Genomic DNA, 12,565 nt, shown 5'->3' with positions numbered 1-12,565 from the left:
AACTTTAGTTAATGAATTTCACTGGTAAATGATTTTTAAGTTTTTCAATGTATTCCACACATTCAAAGAAAGTTAGAATCACAGCTGTGTATTTAAATAAATTATCTAAACATGAACACCCATATAACCACTGGACATATTACAAAAATAGGGCATTGCCAGCATGACAGATGTTCCCTTTGTGTAGACTCTATTGGGGTGAGGCGGCCAAAGTTAGTATCTTGGCCTTCCACAAAAGAGGACCTTGGTAAACTTTACACACTAGGGGCTGGAAGCCGAAGGGTCTTCACCATAGGATTAAGGGTGAACCAGAAATGGACTTGCTTTTATAGGTTTAATTTCAAATCACTTCAGTTCCTGAGTTGGGATAAATGTATACAAATGATGTTTTAAAAACCATTTTTAGTTACTCAAAATATACACTTTTCCAAATTGCTTGCCTAGTGATATAAACCCAGATAAATATAAAATATACATAAATATATACAAAAGTAAATATTATTTTAAAATTAATACTGACATTCCATCCTTGTCTATACCAGCAAAACAAACACAAAAACATCCTAAATGACCATCAATTGAGAAATGTTAAATAAATCATATTTTAATTAAACTCCACAAATAATTTCTAAAATCTGCCTTCAATAGGCTGAAGGACTTTCCATAATGAGTTAAGTGAGAAAAGCCAGTTGCAGAGTGAAATATCTGTAGGCCCTTCAAGCCTTACTCGAACATCAGAAACTCTCCCCTGCAACGTTCTGAAAATGGAAATTTTTCCAATAATGTGATTTGTTGTAAATTCATTTGGTGATAAAACCTAACCTGAACTGATGTAAATTTCTTCCTAGTATTTATGTTCTTTATTTAGTGTGGATTTCTCTGTGTTTTACTGCAGACATATTGGTGCAATTGATTAAAGCGTGATGCACAAATCCTGCCGACTTGCTTGCATCACGTCGCCCTTCTTAAACCTGAATGAAGTTCTTAGCCCTGAAACACATCCAGGGCCAAGGTTTTCAGATATGCAGTTGTGGATTTGAAACATGATAAAATAAAACAACCAACAAGCCAAAAACTATACATTTCCAAATATTTTGTGCACATATGTATGAAAATATATAGCTATATAAATGGATATATACCATGCTGTTAATGTTATTCACTTCAGGAAAGTTGGAAAAGAGATGGATAAGGTTAGAGTTTTACATTCTAATTTATAGATCTTGCATTATTGCATTAGTTGTGATATCTTATGTAAATTTAATATTTTAAATAATAGATGACAGTCCTTTTCCTTATTAGACATTTGATTGAAATAAACAGAATTTTTGCTTCCAAGAGCCATACAAGTTCCACTCAATGTTATGCTCGACTTTGTGCCTTCCTTAAGAACTTCTTGGACTCTCTCCTTTATCAGTAAATTCTCACGGACTCCCTTTCTTTCTGGCCTCAGCCACCTACCGTATTTCAGGGTCCATTTCTCTCCAGCCGGAAACCTGTCCTCTAATCTCATTTCCCAGAACTGCTAGTTGTTTATTTGAAAATCCTATTAATTTGTTAGGCAGAGTAATTTAATTTTCTTAATTTAATCCCCACTTATTCATGTTATACCTGAGGAGCCATCCTTTTTTTTTTTTTTTTTTTTTGAGGAGGATTAGCCCTGAGCTAACATCTGGCACCAATCCTCCTCTTTTTGCTGAGGAAGATTGGCCCTGAGCTAACATCCGTGTCCATCTTACTCAACTTTATATGTGGGAGGACACTTTCCACAGCATGGCCTGACAAGTAGTGTGTGTAGGTCTGCACCTGGGATCCGAACTGGCGAACCCCCGGCTGCTGAAGCAGAACATGCAAACTTAACTGCTGTGTCGCTGGGCTGTCCCCAGGAGTCATACTTTTTATATTGAAAATGAACCTTAAATATGCCCCCTTGGTATACTTCTCCTGGGATATTTTTACAACTGCATCACACTGTCAGAAAAAAAAAATATTCTGAATACACATGTATATATGTTAGATAAGAAAGAAATAAGGAATATCACAAACCATGAAAAACATGCGTCAACCTCATTGTGCCATGGGAAGAGTTATAATAAACATTAATAACAGAAGGAACACAGTAGGGGCAATTACACAAATAAAATGCAAAGTTCACAGGACATGACTTCTTTTAATGTAATTTAAATATATGTAATTTATATACTTATTCACATACTTACATATTTGCATACGTCATTTAAATATGTGTAAATCTCATGAACAGGTTTTATATATATGTATGAAATATTCAAATAGTATTAATTTAATTTTATTATTCAATAATCATGTTTATTTTTTTATTAAATTGGGAATTTAGAAAAATCATGTCAAAAAACGTATATCTAATATTCTAAATAACAGGATAAGCCACATTTTTGTGTATGCCTCATGATTATTTTCTATTTTACATATAAATTTTATTAAACACTTATTTGTTACTATTTCAGGTTACTGAAATCTAATGACTGAATACATTTAATTCTCTGATGTTTTAGAGAGAAGATTTTAACATCAAGGTGAACCCCCTGGAGTGTCTATTTGTGAGAATAACCACAATGTGCTTATTAAAAGGAAAAAACAGCTAATCAGTTAATGCAAAGGCAAGTTCTTCATTAGACTTGACTTCAGTCTATGGTAATGTACTCAATTCCAAGAATTCAAGAAATATTTATTTAAATTGAATGAACAAGTCAAGTTTTACTACCAAACAGAGTTAGTTTTTGGGTTATTTAAATTTCTGGTTTATTCAGTTGCTATTCCTTTTTATTAATATAGATTATTCTATGGTTCCTTACTAGGATACTAAATATGAAATTTAATAGCCGGATAATGTATTTGACACACATTTTAGAAAACATTTCCCTTTTGGAATCAGATTAACTGTTATTTGGATCGATTTAAAGAACACCATTAAGGAAACCGTGTGTTGTTATAAATGTACGTTGATATTTATTTTCAGCTTTTGTGTTAAGCATCTAAGCAACCACTAGGTTTAATCCACAAAGATGTCTCCTGGAATCTTTAGTATCATTTTGTTTATCAAAACCAACCTAAATGCTTTATTTTAGGTCCTGGAGGCCAGATTAAAGTTATTTTTGGAAGCTTCAGACAAGCAATAGATTCCTGCTCTCCAATGATTAGATAGTCTTATGAAAAGTAGCAAAGTCCTCTGATGAAACACTTGTTGCCTGAAAAATAGAACTGATCCAGGAAGCATGCTCAACTAGGGCCTTCCGCAATGCCTTAACACAAAAATTTATATGTAAAGATATGGAATATTGTGTTAATTTTCTGAACTATGGGCATGCATTTACTTTTAATTGAGTGACAGCCTGGACCAGAATTTTTTATTTGTTTGTCTTGTTTATGATAACCCTTTAGAGAAGCATTAATATGCAGCTTTTACAACTTGAGTTTAGAAATGTCATGCTTATGAAATAAGTGACAGTATCAATTGTCACACACGGTGACCATATATCAAGGAATTATGCTAGCATTAGGTAGAACAGCAGGTCCATTTGTTCAAATGCTCGCTGAACATATGAGTGATTTTCTCTAACAAGGTCTCCAGGGAACCAACTTGCATCCATCACTGCCTGCATCCTAACTGGAAGATAACTATTTTAAACTCCTGCTAAAATATGTGATGCTTTCAGATTGAAATATAGTATATGTCAGGAGCTAGAGAGAAATATATTGTTGGAAGGCATACCAGAGAAAATCTGATACAAATCAGTTACTGCTGATCTAATCAGATTTTCATTTTTATTCTTACTTTTTTCTATTTAATAAATATACATTGATGAAAAATAAACAAAAACCAAAACTGCCTAAGATTATTCTTGCAGAAAATTAGAAAAACTTTGATTTTCCTGAAATGTGCATATAGAATTACAATTTTTAAAGTTCAAATGGATATAAACTCAAACACGTAAAATAAAATATAATATGTAATATTTTAGTGTTTTCTGAATTCATTTATTTCTTCAACAACTTACCTTCCTTCTTTTGTAGGACTTATAGTCAGGTTAAGAATAAAACCTTTAATTGATGAATATTTTTGCAGTCACATCCTACTGTGACCCCCAGTGATTCAAGCTCCCTGTAAATGCAGGGAGCAGCAATGACTTGTGTCTAAACAATAGAATATGACAAAGGTGATGGGAGGTCATAGGTTGCATTATGTGAGAATTCCTATTAGGATACTGGAGCCCAAGAGATTCTCTTTGCTGACTTTACAAAAGCAAATTGCCATGTTATAAACTAACTGTGGAGAAGGCAGAGAGGGCTACATCGTAGAAGACTGCAGTCTGCTTCTGGAACCTGAGAACAGCCGCCAGCCATAGCCTGTAAGAACCCGGGAATGATGGACCCAAAGAAAATTTCAGACAGCAAATGTATGTTTTTTAAGCCATTGAGTTTGTGGGAGTTTGTTATCCAGTGCAAAAAGCTAATGCAAGATGGATTCATGCATCCAGGATTAATATTAGCATATTGGCATGAGCACCTTGGAGTGGCGTTAATGTTCTGCCAGTTTGACTATAAATCTCGTACTAAATATTTGAAGGCAGTCTACAAGGTTGAAATGTCTGAACTTCCTTGAAACAATGAAAGGAAGGAGTCCAAGTATTCAGGGAGATAAGCATGTAGAATGTTCAAATTGCTTAGCCATCCCTTAACCATAACACTCAGAGGTCCGGCTGGACACTTTCTTCATCAGGATATTGCTACGTGTGTAGTGGAGCATCCTTGGAAAGCTCTGTGCTGGCTGGCTTCATAGGCAGGAGATTGTGGCAGAGGATGTTGACATGGAAATGGATGCTCTTGCCTCAATAGTGTCACTGGAATCCAAGTATTACAGAGGTTGGTGGTAGTGCTTAACCTTGAGAGGTCATATGGACCCACTACCACAGCAAATCAAGGAGAAATGAATAAATAAAATATTTTGAAGAATGGGCAACTCATTAAGAAATCTCTTGGCATATATTGGTGGATAAATTCTAGGCCTGATGAGTACATACTTAAAGTGAATTGATGTAGAAGGGATTATGGCTTCTTAACTGTTCCAGATGCAAGCCTGTTTATGTTCCCAAAGCCCCTCAATTAAAGGGAAAGCTTAGTTTTTCTGCAATGCAGCCAGTAGTCTATACTCCAACTCTTTTCCCAAGCTTCCTCCAAAGTACTTTTAGCCATTTAAGAGGTGATTGCATTTTATCCTTTATTGGAATTGATGTATATTGGCTCTGAACTGATACTACTATCTAGTGATTAATATATTACCACAATCCAGCAGTTAAAGTAGTAGATTATGGAGGTGATATAATAAATGTGTTGTGATAATCTATTGCTGTATAACTCCAAAGTTTGGTGGTTTACGTCAACAACCACCATTAATTTTATTTACTCACAAGTCCTCCTTTTGGGCAAGGCCCAGCAGTATGTCTTGTCTCTTCTCCATGCTGCATCAGTGTGCTAGGTAATGCAGTTCTACTGGAGCTGGAATAGCCAGTTCCGAGATTAGTCACCTGCAAGGCTGGTGAATTGGTGGTGGCTGGCGACTAGGAAATTAGACTGGTCAATCATCCATGGGCCTCCATCCTTCACTTGAGTCTCTTCACAGGGTTGCTTAGGCTTCCTAACAGTATGATGGCTTCTTTCTGTGACTCAATTTATAAGATGATTTAAGAGGAGGAAACAGAGACCATCTCTCCATCTAAAGTGAATGCAGAGAGACTGCAGACCCATCCTTGACTGTTTTCCCAAGTCTCAGAATTATATAGAAATAGTAACGAGTAAAAACTGACAGAATCCCTACCTTAGTCTCCTGAACAATTATTTTGGAATGATGAGTTAAGCAAAAAAGTCTCAATTTCTGCTCCTTATACCTCCAAGCAACAGTGGTAAACAAAGGGGTTGGCCCAGTGGCATAGCAGTTAAGTTCGTGTGTTCCGCTTTGGCAGCCCAGGGTCTGCTGATTCGGATCCCAGCCACGGACCTATGCACTGCTTATCAAGCCATGCTGTGGCAAGCAGCTTACGTATAAATGGGCGCAGATGTTAGCTCAGGGCCCATCTTCCTCAGCAAAAATAGGAGGATTGGCTGCAGATGTTAGCTCAGGGTTAATCTTCCTCAAAAAAAAAAAAAAAAAAAAAAGATAAGCAAAAAAGAAGTATAACATCCCAAGAAGAATTATAGAGATTGGTGTCACACTCCAAGACTTTATGCAGGGGGTATTACTTATACCATATCCTTATTTTATAGTTTACTGCTTTGGGTCCTGAAAAAGCAAAATGTGTCATAAAGAATATTGTGTAGTATTTATATTTAAATCACAAATACATACTGGAAATTCAAGAATAGTTTATGTTCAATAGCTGGGATCTAGAAGATGTACACATGGAAAATACTTTCTGTCTTAGTCTTTTCAGGCTGCTGTAATGAAATATCACAGGATAGCTTGTAAACAATAAAAATTTATTCCTCACAGTTCTGGACGCTAGGAAGTCCAAGATTAAGGTGCCAGCATGGTCACATTCTGGTGAGAGCCCTCTTCCTGGTTCATAGGTGGCATCTTCTCTCTGTGTTCCCATGTGGTGGAGGGAGCTGGAGAATGTCTCTTACAAAGGCATTAAACCCATCCATGAGGGCTCCACCATCATGACCTAAGCACCTCCCAAAGGCTCCACCTCCTAATATTATCACATTGGGTATCAGGATTTCAATATATGAATTTTGATTGGACACAAACATTAAGACCACAGCATTTGCTAAGCATTTGTTAAAATCTAAGGTTGACAGAATAAGGGTTTATGTCCAACTCTTATGTAAATAACACAAGCAAATATTAGCATAATGAAATTTATTAATTTTTTAATTCAGAAATATTGTTTGACTACTTTGTGCTAGAAATAGTGGGGAGAGTAAGAGAGAAAAATTCTTTGCCCTCAAGGAGTTTTTATTGTAACTGGGAAGGTAAAAAATAAATAAATATTAATTGCTAGATATTGCGTATTCTACCTGGCATCATATTTATAAAACAAAATTCTCTAAGTAGTTTATATTCTTTTGGGTCTTTTAAAATGAGGGGCAAAAGAATAACATAAGAAATGCTCCCAAACTATTTTAACACAAACGAAATACCTGTCCTATGAGTAATTGGTTCAGAAATAAAACTTTATAGCTTGTTGACATTCAACGTTTTTGTCAGAACACAGGGACCTGCATTAGGTACAGATTTCCTTGATGATATGCATTTCCTTTGAGTTGAATGCTAGTTACAATGGAAAGGGCCAGAGGGCAGCAGGCTTGTGTCTCAGAAGGCTAAAGATAGAAAAAATTAGGAGGCTAATCAAAGAAATCCTTTAGCAATGTGATAGCTGACCCCACCATTTCAAGGCATGCAGAATGAAACCTTTCTGAACATGTGGCTAGAATTTAATGATACAGAATAGCGCTATGCTCTTCAGCAGGGTGCTTCCGAACGGAGGTGGTCAGATCAGTCTTTTCTTCCTTCAGTTCTATGATTATAAGAGTATTTCAAATTCAGATTTCTAAAGACTTATTGTCTTTGAAAATGTATACAAACTATACTACCTCTCCCCCAAAAAGATTTACAGACAGTTTATATGCTATAAAGAGTGTACTTATTAAAATAATGCCATAATTAGGACTAACTATTCTTATTGCTTTAGTTTATATCGACTATAACATGTGATTGACAATAAAAGCAGGCATAAATATTAATGCTTATTTTTATCCTTTCCCAAATTCCTTCTTTTATTTAAACATTTAATTATAAATATGAGGTTTTTAAAATAGGAGGATAATTTTGAAACGATTTTTGAGTGTATATATGGAAGCAAAATACATAATAACAAATATCCTAATTAGTAGTTCAATGGCTTCTTTTTTCATATATATTTAAGTTAGCATACTTTTTTCAAAGTCTGTCCTTTAAACATTCATAGTAACGGTGTAAATACTATTGGATGAGCAGCAGTACAAATTTTAAGTGCTTTTTATGCACACAGAAAAAATTTGAAATATATTCATGCTTATCACTGATTGCATACAAATCTTCTAATGCATCTTGCATTCTTCCCTGCTTGGAAAATAAAGAACTAGTGTATTACAATTATTGTAGTAACTACTTTGCTTATATTTAAATGTAGAATTCTGAATCAATGACAAGGCCTCAAATAGGTTAGTTTACATAATGTGCAGAAGTATAGAATAAAAACTCTGCAGCATAATTACTGGCAGTTGAATAATGAATAATTTTTGCCTGTTCAAACAAGTCCATTAATGTGACACATAAATTCATGAACATTTATGAGCAATTAATATTCTGAAAGTTAGTCGAACTGGATATCTTATACTATCTTCCCTAAGGTAGAGCTATTTGCATGCTCTAAGTTAACTACTCCTGTCTTCATACTTTTGATTTTCATAATAAATACGATTTTTATATTTTTAAATCACAAGTGAACCTAGTGTCCATATATTGAAATATTATATTTTAGTTTGAAATTACAAGTAGTTGTTCATCAAAATTTAGTGCATCTCTATTACTTATCAGACCAAATTAAACCATAAAACTAAGCTACCAATGATCCTTAATATTCCTAGGGATTATATCAGATTCTCAAGGTAAGCAATAATACTTTTGTTTAAAATATACTTTTCAAAGAACTTATACACTGAGTTGGAGCAATAGCAAAGTAAAATCCAAAAAAAGTTTTGTCATTGTTTCAATTCACTGCGTCATTTCTCTGAGAAAGAACTTTTAAACGATAATATTATTAGGCTTCAGAATCTAATGTATCTTATTTGACAAGCTTTAATTTTCATGGTTGCTTCTGTGAAATATCACAATCATTTTTTAAAATGAAGACTTGGAATCAGAGAAAACATTCCTAGAATTGCTCTGATTCAATTTCAAAATGATTTTCAAAAATATTTTTAACTGTTATCATACGTGGATTTAGGTGAATAGCCCTCCAGAAGCCAATCTCATTGTTTTTTACTATTTCTAGTAAACTGTAAAATTCCGCCAGAGGGTAGACTTTATAAGATTTCAAATATATATGAACATCTGAAAGAGTTTTAAAAGAGATTGGTTCCACTCTTTGATTAAACATGACAAAGTCTTTATATAATAGGTATTATTTCTTTAAAACTAATGATAATCTCAGTTCAAGAGCCACATGAGTTTTAATACCAAAGTTATAAGCTTATTGGAAACAGCTTTTTTTATAATAACTTTTTCCCTTTATGACCTGGTTGTAGCAAATTTCCTTCTACTATGGAATGAAAGTCATTAGACACACTACAAGATTTTTGTCTAAAATTCAAATTAAAAATTCAGCAAGGTTTCAATTGAAAAAATTAGGAAGATCAATATATCATTAAACAAAGTCATACTTTATTCAGGAGAAAATAGACTTAATATTTATTTCAGAATGTATAGATTTGCCCCTTGCTGTGTTTTGGTAACAGAGGCACACACACTCACACACAAAGTATAGACAATTTTCATGAGCTCACATTTGTTGATTGGGTGGAGGGAAGGGGGTAGTAGAGACATGGGATAAAATCTGTAACATGGAATAACTATATAATGCATCAAGGCCACATATGTTTTAAGCAGTAAAACATGATATTTAATAAATTGATTTTGGAAACGAGAAGACGAGACATTTTGGTGTAAAAATTAACACACAACAATTCCTAAAGAGATGAAGTACTATTTACTATGCTTGTTTGCAGACTACTTGGGTGGCTGGATCGGTAAAGTCTACAATAAGACAGAGAACATTCAAGATTAAGGGCTGGCCATAGTATGAAACACGGCAACAGCAAAGACATTTTATTGTTTTAGGCGGTAGCCAAAGTGGCCTGACTAGAAGAGAATATTCTTGTTCAAGAATTATAAAAGAAAATAGGATAACATAAACCAGTAAGGATAATTTGTAAAGAACTTTGGATATTAAAAAATAATCATAACAATAAAGTTGGTCCTTGTTCTTTATTGATGCCATACATAGTAAAGATTTTTGAGCTAATACTCACTAGATATACGACGAACAAGACAAATGGCATATGAGAATTAGGGAAATATGATTGAGATAAACAGGATATAAGGTGAGTTTGTAGTATTGTTATGACATTGAGCATTTCAGAAAGAAGGAGAGAAGTGGTAAGATCTAATTCAGGGAATGATGCAGTAGACAAAGAGTAAAAGAAAACCGAAATAAATTGGAAAATGGAGGGTCTTTAACACTGCATATGCTGATCTAGTATTTCAGAATGTTAAATATTTTTTGAATGTAGGTGTAAACATGGATGAAAAATGATAAATCAAGGACTCGCAGACCCACCGCTATAAACTCAATTTCAATATCAAGTCAAGATTAATTGGAGAGAAAGAGTAACATGATCATAACTGTTATAAACTATTGTGCATATATATATGAAAAATATTAAGAATCTCTCAAAGTATTGAAATGGTCATCATGGGATAGCATTCACAAAACAAAATCAAAGCACATTAGAATTAGATTGATTTTAAACATACTAAGGAAGAGAAAAGAAAAAAAAAGCTATTAAAAGTTCACCTTAGTGCTTAAAAGCAGGCATCCAAACATCACAGAAAATTCTCTGCAGCTTGTCAAATCAGCCTCCTTGAAAGAACACAGCCTCTTGGAGAGCAGGATGACATTTATAGTTATAAAAGCATGTACTGAGGTAATAGACTGGGTGCATTTGTCCTTCCCATCTAGCTTATAACCTAAAAGCTTCCAAAAAATCCTGAATAACAATATCATCAATCTTGTAGATATGAGCTACTGAATGCCACTGTATATCATCTCAACAGAGAGACGGCAGAATAGCTAGCTGTCAAACCAGCGTTATTTAGTGAGGGACGGGAACATGAATTCTCAATAAGAAATTACAGACAAAACAGTTAAGAAAGTTAATTAAAGACATACATTACTTTTCATCTAAAAATATGTGTACATATATATATTTACACACATATATATGCTTTTATTATATAAGTTTATTTTATGTGGCATGTAATACTGAATGGTTAAACTTAATTAAAAATTTTTATCAGGTTTATTCTGTAAATGCATATGTCTAAATCGTATATGAATATTCACATTTGAAATAATATTTGTCATATCTTTTTCATAATAGCTTGATACAAATATCTTATAATCATGAGTTATTTTTGTAGATTTTTTACTACATCCTCCAGCGAATGCAAATTAGGTATCGTGAACATTTATGAGCTACAATACCACGACTGTATGCTCTACATGACAGAATGCCCTACACGGGTAACTTAAGTTATACCAGTTAAAGAATGGTACATTAATCAAGTGGCTTCAATATCTTCTTTTTCACAAGATAATAATGGTTTTATTTATTTTTTTTGCCACTGGTAGTAGAAAGTACACTGCTTCTAAATGGCTCATGTAACTATAATGTTAGGCCCATCCAGATAATCTTCCTTTGGTAAAGTCAGCTATGCCGTCTACTACAGCTTATCACAGGAGTGGTATCTCATCGTATTCAGAGGTTCAGCCATACTCAAAGGGTAGGGTCAAGGTTCATTGGGGGGTCATGTTAGAATTCTGCCTACCCAAGTCACCATTAATTAAATAATTTAAGATGATATGATGTATGTAATCAGGGGGCTGGCTACTGCAGGAGAGCTCTCGACATCTGTAGATAATTTACAAGGCCATAATTCATGCATTGACAAAAAGGCTTTGTGTGTAATAAGTTTGCTATCAATCTGCACCAAAGTGACCACAGCAAAATAACATGCTGCATGAGACAGAGCCATCAGGGGGCCATGACATTTTAAGCATATGTCTAACACAATTATTGGAAGATAATTTACCTTTTATTATTGCTGTGGCATAGGAGTTTTGGAGATTTCCCCTGTATATCCAGCTCGTCTATTGTTTAAAATTTTCTATAATACGCCTGTATTTTTTAACAAAAATATCAGATTATGGCTTTTGGAAACTTTTAAAAATATACATCTTTGTCATTGTTTGGCCCTCCTCTGAACCCTGCCCTGATGAGATTGTTAGCAAGTTCAGATGGAGGGCTTGTCTTTGCCCTTGCTTCCCTACTGGGAGCTCCACAATTCGGCATCTGTTGTTGTAACTGATTTTTACAAGCACAGAACATAATTGACGTTTTTGACAAAATCAATGACAAAAATTTTAGAAAAATCTGTAATGGTTTATTTACAAAGACAAAACACAGAAAGGCAATTATTTGAAGAGTTAGGAAAAATTTACTGGCCTAATATATTCTGATTACAATAATCAATTTAAATATTTTCACGTTCGTGAAAAGCCTTTTGGGACCAACTATAATATTCTAATACTTTTTCTTTACATTAAGAATAGTTCTATAACCAATATCACATATTTAAAAGGAATTTAACTAATGTTTTTCTCATTGAAAAAGAAAAGATGTTGGGGGCTGGCCCAGTGGCATA

This window comes from Equus przewalskii, chromosome 2 (assembly GCF_037783145.1).
Source record: "Equus przewalskii isolate Varuska chromosome 2, EquPr2, whole genome shotgun sequence".
In the NCBI taxonomy this organism is placed as follows: domain Eukaryota; kingdom Metazoa; phylum Chordata; class Mammalia; order Perissodactyla; family Equidae; genus Equus; species Equus przewalskii.
Note: the sequence above shows the minus strand (reverse complement) of the source record.